Here is a 9632-nt window from a genome sequence, read left to right as displayed (position 1 = left end):
CGTTTTTTTCCACCGAGTCTAAAACTATGTTAGCGACTGTGAAAAATGAAATGATATATCGAATTAGAGTTGAAATAAAACTGTTGAGGGAGAGCAAGACAGCACGGGCCTAACTAAACAGGCCTCAAAGCTATGCAAGTTAATAAAATGGTGGTGATTTGTTTTAGAAGCCCCTCCCAGAATGTGTGGAGCTACTCTCTCAACGGAGTAAGCCACACCCCCGGACAGACAGACAGAATCACCTACGCCTATTATAATATAGATCATACACATATGATAGGTGACATATTATACATATAACATACACACATGTTGATATGTGATCATACATGTATTATATGTGACAAATTATACATGTTATATGTATGCATATTGAAATGTGATAATACACATATTGTATGTAATATATTATACATAATATATACACACATATTGATATATGATCATACACATATTATATGTGAGATGTGACATATTATACTGTAAATATTAAATAGACACCTACTGTATTACACACATATACACACACACACACACACACACACACACACACACACACACACACACACACACACACACACACACACACACACACACACACACACACACACACACTTTATTACCCCTCCAACACATCCATAGTTTTGGATCTACTGTACTTGATTCTTGTTACCTCTAATATCAATACACTATTTGATTAAAATGCCACAGAAAGCCACATTTTGCACAACAAAACATTCAAATACCTCCCATCTCATATTCCCAAACACATATTATATAGATTATAGACTAACGACATGTCAACCACTCTTCCTTGTAAGGATGCTTTCCAGATGTGGTCTTTCATTGCCAAATTTGCACTTTCCCTGACCGTTAAATACTCTTGTTTCGTGCGAAAGCAGGGACAAGATAGCAAAGAAGGATGGAAGGTCTTCCAAGGTTTATCATGGCATTTTTCCTGCCATGGAGGCACATCCTGGATTTACAATAAAGCCATTATGGGATATTTCTGGTGAGAAAACGACATTCAGATAATTACTTTGCTGCAGATTATTGTACCATAACTCACTAATGGTTGTCCTTCCATGCCAGTGGTGGAATTAGGTTGATTGACTTCAATGGATTTTTTCAAGCAACCACAACACTTTTGCTATCTTATCCAGTTAGATAAGGAAAACTGCTGCTGACAGCATTCCATCCTGCCTGAAACAGAGAGTCTGTCAACGTGCTGCCATGATGCTGAGCATATGTCGTGTTACTTTTGTCTGGGCTGCATTATTATATGACTTTTCTTTTATCAGTCCTCCGACTCCTCCGAGGATTTCTGCACCTGTTCGCCCACAGAACACCCAGTGGCTTGGATTGAAACCAGCATGTTTCAATATGTTAACTAGATGGTATTCATAGAATACTTACCCTGCGCAGTCAACTTGTTGTGAGCCAACTCTTCTGTTTTTGAACATTTTTCTTTGATCCAATATGGCTGCCAGACCACGTGAGGTATGACATCATAAACTTATATTCTCCAATATAATTGTTGCATAGATCACGCCCAATAAATTTCAAACTGATCAGACTAAGCATTGTCCCCGTCGAATTATGACGTCATAATTATGGCGCCATTGACGTCATCATTAACAACACCTATTCCCCATATGGAGTTCTTTTCAATGAGCCATGTTTCAATTTTTTCCATGCAGCGGTTTTGGAGATATAGAGGTGCAACATTTTTTGGTTTTTCCAAGATGGCGCCTGTGCCGCATGACCTATGACATCATGATTATCATTAAAATATTCAAAAGGAGGAGGCGCTCCTATGGTGAAAATTTCGTGTCCATCAGACCAACAGTTGCTGAATTTTTTAAATAATGATCGGATAAGTGTTGTACTTGTCGAATTATGACGTCATAAGGAAGGAACCGATGACATCATCATTGACGTATCTTATTCAACATGGGAAGTACTTCACAATGAGCCAGGTCGCAATTTTTTCCATGGAGTGGTTTCAGAGATATAGAGGTGCAAAGTTTTTTCCAAGATGGCGCCTGTACCACGTGACATTCGACGTCAAAATAACTAAAAAATATTATACAGGAGGTGGCCCTCCTATGGTGAAAATTTCATGTCAATCAGACCAACGCTTGCCGAGAAAATGAATTTTTAAAATGCGGACACGACACATATGTAGCTGAATGCTTAACCCCGCTTTTCGCTTCGCGCAGGGTAAATATAGCACAATATCTCAAAAAGTTGAGGATGGTCAAAGAAAAGAAATACACTGACAAAACACGGTCAAAGTATTGGGAATAATTATGCAAAACACACATGATATGTGCAAATAGCGAGTAATTACAACTTAGAGATTATATACCACATGCACAATGTATTACCACATAAAATATGCAAATACCAAATGAATATTTTGTGCAGTGCATTAGGATATAGATTATACAGAGCTCATGACTTTGATTTATGTAGAGCGTGACATTTTGTTTTCATGCTCCCACACAGTTTATCAATGTTACTGGAGCATGTTTTCCAAATTCCCTGTAACACTTACCACAATTCATCGAAGGTGTTTGTTTGCTCTTTAACCTTCTAATTATCCACATAACCCCTACAGCCTCAATGATGTTCATATCAGGGTATCCTGGAGCCTAGAGGCCAAGGCATCTTCGGGAGTATCCGATAAGCTACTTTATTTTACACGTACTTTCTTTTTTCCCACAATTGGCAGTTTGCTTGGGTTCATATATATATTGTTACGGATCGCAGACAGATGTTATATTGACCGAGCGGTGGTGTATTACCGCGACCTAACAGTTATTCCCGACTAGACCCCGATTCCACTCGAACGTTGACCAAGTCGCGCTATGCTAAATCAATGAAGGAAAGGACACAACGGCTGGGATAAATGAAACGACACAAGGGGTACAGTTCTCAAGACCTCCGGAGGAGGATATAATTGGTGGTGGAGAAAAGGAGTAGATTACAAGGTAAGAGGTAAAGCACAGAAAAGATGGGCACTTAGACACAGTCTTATCTTATCCCCGACAGACCACAGACAAACGGGACAAGACTGACTTACACCGGGATTGATGGCAGGGAAGGACAGGCAGTCGATTGATAGCACAAGGTGCACCTTGGCTCAGGGACAGAATCAAGCACGGTCCAGTAGATGCAGGGAGGTATTGCAGCGCTCGGAGGTGGCGTCTCTCTTTCCAAGCTCAGCGCGCATCTGACGTCACCTCCCTCTTCCTGCGCATGCTCAGCGGGGAGTGACACGCCCTCGGCTCGTTGGCTCCGCCACAGACGGAATCGGTCTGCCGCTTCTATTGGGTGCGGGGGGTTACCGGGCTCCGCCCTTGACGAGGAGCTGACAGCGAGCCCCGATGTGGTAACCCCGTCGAGCACATGTTCAATGGCGGCTAACCAAGCCGGAGTGAGGACGCGCACTCCCCGCGCCGCCGCCGCTGTTGTTGTTGTTGTTGTTGTTGTACCATGAGGAAGAGCTGCGGGGAGGTATTGGGAGGTCCTAAACTTCCTAACGATGCCATACAATCACATTCTGGTGCAACGAAGAGTCAGAATTAATGGAAACGAGTCCTTAACTGACATAGACTAAGAATAACTAGCAAGATGTCCTATAGTTGTCTACGTGAGATGCGGTGGACCTGGATGCTACATTTAATGGGGGAAATAGGGGAAGGTCGGGTCTACAGAGTGTTGTTTACAGAAAATGGGACTAGGGAATGGGGGATTGGGGATAGTTGGGAAGGATGAGGAAATAGGGGAATATTTACAAGCGGATATGGATGGATGTAAATCCCATATCCGCAACATTGCACCCTTCTCTACCTCGGGGCGTCCCGACCCGATAAATTTTTACCTACGTTAGTGTGGCACTCAGATGTAGTTCCCTCTACTATTAACTCAACCCTGAGTGCGACAGTTTTACCGATGTTCACAAATGAGTAAATATGTCCCCCTGCGACGTTGCACCCTTCTCCTCACAGAAACACACCCACAGGATAACCGAATCGCGGAAAGAATCCTCAAACTAAACATACAGCCGGTAGGGAGCATCATTTATACAAGACTACACTGATATTTACACTACGATCCAGGACCTGTTCTTTGAGGAACACATGCAGATGTTATGCATAGAGAGAGAGCACGCATGCCAGCATCGATACACCAACCCACGAGTGCCCTGTGGCCCTACGGCCTTTAATAATGTGCAGAGCACCCCGTCCAAGCACCAAAAGCACCACCCCATAATGCACAGTCAGCACCATCCGGTGCACCAATAAAGTGTTCAATAAAATAAAAGGCACAATCAAGTGTCTATGGTCACCGGTGGTGTCACAGCCGGCCGATGTTCTGCCGCTGGTCTTGCCTTCTTGAAGTGCACTTGGCCTTCTGGCTTCTTTAAAAATAAAGAAAGGCGCCAACCGCGTCCATTTCTGAATTGTGGCCGTCAGGGGGGGCCAACTATAAGTGGTTCACCTGTATGGCATAGGTGCCACGTTGACCCAGAGGTCCATCAACGGGTGGTGCTTGCCCGCAAAAGAACTGCGGTCCATTGTGGGCGGCCACCAAAATTGCGGTCCATATGGTGTATCGATCCAGGCAGCAAGCAGCGAAAGTACAGGCCCACAACTGCAGAGCCAGCACCTCTCTCTCCTCTCTCTCTGCCCCAAAGCCAGATCCTCGGAGGTGGGAGACAAAAGAAAACAAGTGAGTAAGGTGGTAAGGGCGCAAAAGTGCACGCAATACCAGGTAATGCACACTAGGGGCACATGGGAACCAGGTGAGACAGGTACGTTCCTACCGTACGCCCCCCCCCCACCAGGTAACCTACATTGCCCCTCCCTTACCCCTTACTGTATCCACAAAACACAACACTACCCATAAACATCTACTTTACACATCAACAAACGTCCCTACTGTCTTCCCCGTTCCTCCCATAAACCAAATTCGTCTTCTCTCCCTCCTAACCAATCAAATTTGCCATTTCCAACTCTCATCAAAATTTGCCATCTCCAACTCAACATCAAAATTTGCCATCACCAATTCATCATCAGTCCCTCCTAAGGAGGGAGAGATGGAATCATCCCAATGTCTCATCCACGTCGTGATGCGTCTCACAAATCCACACAGCAATTCTCATTTCCTGCAACACAGAACAAAGGAACACAGGTGTGGAGTCATCATCATCACCTCAGGTAAGTGGCTGCGTATGGTGCGACAGGTTCATCAATCCTAACTATTTCCTAAATGACTTTAACAACTTTACATTACCCGGGGTCTTTCCCTGCCAATCCATTGGCCAACTTACACTATGGGTTCTAAAAACCAATTCCCATTGACCAAACTGTGGTGCTTCTCAATTTGGGGTCTCACTCCCCCGATTCATCACTCGGTGCCCTCGCACAATTTCTGGGCTGTGACGTGTAGCTCTCCCAGCAGGTCTACCCACCTGCACCCCTCCACCACTGTAGTTGCCACCCGAGCTTACCTGCTCCTCACCCTAACCTAACTAACTGGGGAAGGCCCTCTCGCACTCTCACCCCCTCAGTGCCCTCTCTGGCACGGGCTGCCCGATCCACACCCGGGACCCTCAGGCACCCACTGACACTAACGGCTCCCAGAGCCCACCTGCGGCCTCACCTGGCCGACATCCTCACAGTGGTGGAGTGCCCAAACCAACTACACACACTAACAGGCTACACGCCCAGCCATTTCCACAACACTAATGCACCCATCCACAATACCATTCTGCATCCGCACCACAAATGCCAATATCCAACCACAATTTACCTATACCCTCTACCTAACACTTACACTACCCGCCCCGGGTATCCGTGATGGGGGTCCACTCTTCCCCCATTCACACCTTCGCACCATGCACACCACTCCGTACCACTTACTCCAACTCTCTCCACACCACTCATTCCAATACTCCATGTACTCCACACACCTGTACTTGCACACCTGTGCTCTCATACTTGGTGCCGCCTGCACCCTTCTCTCCCCCAAGCGCATTTGCGCTGATCCACAACACTCACTACTCATACACTGCTCCACACACCTGTTCAGTTGCACATCTGTGCAATCACACCTGTTCAATCCTCAACCACACGGCATCATCTCATCTAACTACTCCCCTCTAAAACTTGCGCTTCCCAGTCGTCCCTTTAAACTATTGCGCTCCCGCGTCATTATCATCCACTAAGCTACTACGTCCCCACTACAGGTATCATTGTCACTAACTAACCTTAACGTTACCTAATGTCATCTTCGCTAGATCCCTATCAATATAACCTCACCCACCCGGGCTAGTTTTCACTGCCATACACCCCATAATCTAGTGCGCATTTGCCCCATCATGGGAAGGGTGGCAGGGATGCCACCAATATGCCCCTTACCCACCATCATACGGCGCGAGTGGGACCTTGTGGGACCACCTTGTATGTGAGTCGTTGCCCGCCTGCCGGACCCCGTGTGTCGCCCCTTGCGGGGTCAGCGCGGGGCCGAACCGGCCGGGCCCCCACAGTACATTACCCCCAAGGGGCTCTCGTGCCTCCCCTGTCCCTCTAAAAACTACCCCTGTTGGTGTCGATGCATGGGTCACACTTCCGCAACCCGCTACCCATTCCATACCACCACAACCTTGCTCACCCACACCTCGCACCTCTCCCATCACCGGACCCTCTCGCTCGCACCCTCGTTCCATAACCTCCGGACCAGCCATACACCTCACTCTTGGCCTCTCACGAACATCCGGGTCCATCTCGACCCCCAAGCTTATTAAATCACCTGGCGCATCATACGCACGACCATATTGGTCACCACTTACACCGGGTCCTCTTTCTCTTCGCTTCTCCTCCATCACCTGCGAATCCCTCATCCGGTTAATGAGCACATCATCACGATCCGAACACAGACTTTGGACCAATTCTTTTACTTCCTCCTTTATCTCTTTCTTATCCTCTCTCCGTCGCTTCTTAATTTTGCTCACCCCTTCTTCCACTTCTTCTAATTTCTGCTTCACCTCCTTCATCTCCTCGTGCGCCCCCTTAAGTTCTTCCTCTAACTCCACCTTATTTTTTTATATGTGCTCCCGCACCTCCCGCTCTTTAACCTCCATCACCTCTACCACCTTGTTCATTTTCCTCGTCAGGTCCTCATGTACCGTCTGACACTCTTTTTTAATTACCCCTACGTCCTTTTTCATCTCCTTCTGTGTCGATTTTAAACCCTCTATTACCGCTGTGTTCTTCTTTACCTGGTCCCCCAACTCCTTTTGTCCCACTGTCAGTTGTTCTACTCCCAGCGTCAACTCCTCTATACCACCTTGCAATTTTACAGTCCCCTTTCTCACCTCCTTCTCCATGCGCTCCTTACAGTGCCTCACCTCCTCGCGCACTCCTCCGACCTCCTCACTCACACCTCTTCTGATCTCTTCTCCCATCACCTGCATCTCCTGCCCAGATGCCACCCTCATCTGCTCCATTTCCTCCCTGTGAGCATCCAATTTAGTTTCTACCCCCATTCTGACCCCCTCTATCTGCTGCCCCATTTTTTTAACTTCCCTTTCCGCTTGGTCCCTCATGTCCCTCAATTTGCCTTCCATACTGTTTTCTAACCCCTCTAACCCCTTTTGCATCCCTTCCATTTGATTCTCTTGAGCGGCCATTCTGTTTTCTACCCCCATTAACCCATGTTTCACCCCTTCTATTTGATTCTCTTGAGCGGCCATTCTGTTTTCTACCCCCATTAACCCATTCTTTACCTCTTTTATCCCGTTGTCTAACCCCTCAAAATTATTGTCTAACTTCTCACCGGTACCCCTCGCTTCGTCCCTCATTACCCCCATTTGGCCCTACAATCGCTCACCCTGAGCATCCATCCGGTTCCCCATTACCCCCATTTGCTCACTCTGAGCCCTCATTTGCTCACTCTGCAGGTTGAGGGACGCCTGCATTTGTACCATAAATTGCTCCATGAGGGCCCGCATTTGGGCCATCCCTCCCACTTGTGCAGCGGGTGCGGCCGCCGGAGCCATGTGCGAGGCGCCATTTTGCGAACCTGCCGCCCTCACTGCTTCGCTCTCCTCTTGTCCCTCAATTTGGTCCTGGATCGACCCTGCCTCACTTTCCTCTACCGGAACCCAGCCGTCTTGATCCGCCATAGCGCGACCTTCAAAATTCGGGGTTTTTTTTGTAAAACAAAACAATTTCCAACTGCTTGTAATTTTGAGCGCGTTAAGCGTGCTTCGGGTCCGATCTCACTCCTCGACACCAGTTGTTACGGATCGCGGACAGATGTTATATTGACCGAGCGGTGGTGTATTACCGCGACCTAACAGTTATTCCCCGACTAGACCCCGATTCCACTCGAACGTTGACCAAGTCGCGCTATGCTAAATCAATGAAGGAAAGGACACAACGGCTGGGATAAATGAAACGACACAAGGGGTACAGTTCTCAAGACCTCCGGAGGAGGATATAATTGGTGGTGGAGAAAAGGAGTAGATTACAAGGTAAGAGGTAAAGCACAGAAAAGATGGGCACTTAGACACAGTCTTATCTTAATCCCGACAGACCACAGACAAACGGGACAAGACTGACTTACACCGGGATTGATGGCAGGGAAGGACAGGCAGTCGATTGATAGCACAAGGTGCACCTTGGCTCAGGGACAGAATCAAGCACGGTCCAGTAGATGCAGGGAGGTATTGCAGCGCTCGGAGGTGGCGTCTCTCTTTCCAAGCTCAGCGCGCATCTGACGTCACCTCCCTCTTCCTGCGCATGCTCAGCGGGGAGTGACATGCCCTCGGCTCGTTGGCTCCGCCCCAGACGGAATCGGTCCGCCGCTTCTATTGGGTGCGGGGGGTTACCGGGCTCCGCCCTTGACGAGGAGCTGACAGCGAGCCCCTACGTGGTAACCCCGTCGAGCACATGTTCAATGGCGGCTAACCAAGCCGGAGTGAGGACGCGCACTCCCCGCGCCGCCGCCGCTGTTGTTGTTGTTGTTGTTGTACCATGAGGAAGAGCTGCGGGGAGGTATTGGGAGGTCCTAAACTTCCTAACGATGCCATACAATCACATTCTGGTGCAACGAAGAGTCAGAATTAATGGAAACGAGTCCTTAACTGACATAGACTAAGAATAACTAGCAAGATGTCCTATAGTTGTCTACGTGAGATGCGGTGGACCTGGATGCGACATTTAATGGGGGAAATAGGGGAAGGTCGGGTCTACAGAGTGCTGTTTACAGAAAATGGGACTAGGGAATGGGGGATTGGGGATAGTTGGGAAGGATGAGGAAATAGGGGAATATTTACAAGCGGATATGGATGGATGTAAATCCCATATCCGCAACAATATGCAGGCAAGATGAATCACCACCCAATGAGAAGTGTCTTGAGGGAATGGCATGATTGATCAGAACATGCTTGTACCTGTCGGCAGTCAGTGTACCTCCTATTTTATGTAAATCTCTGACACCCTTAGCTGAGATGCAGCCCCACATTTGTATTGATCCACCTTTATGGCGTACACTGACTCTAAAACTGCTTCCTAGTCCACCTTCGAACAAACAGCTGTCGATTTTTGCGAAACAGC

This window comes from Myxine glutinosa, chromosome 6 (assembly GCF_964187855.1).
Source record: "Myxine glutinosa chromosome 6, kmMyxGlut1.1, whole genome shotgun sequence".
NCBI lineage: Eukaryota > Metazoa > Chordata > Myxini > Myxiniformes > Myxinidae > Myxine > Myxine glutinosa.
Note: the sequence above shows the minus strand (reverse complement) of the source record.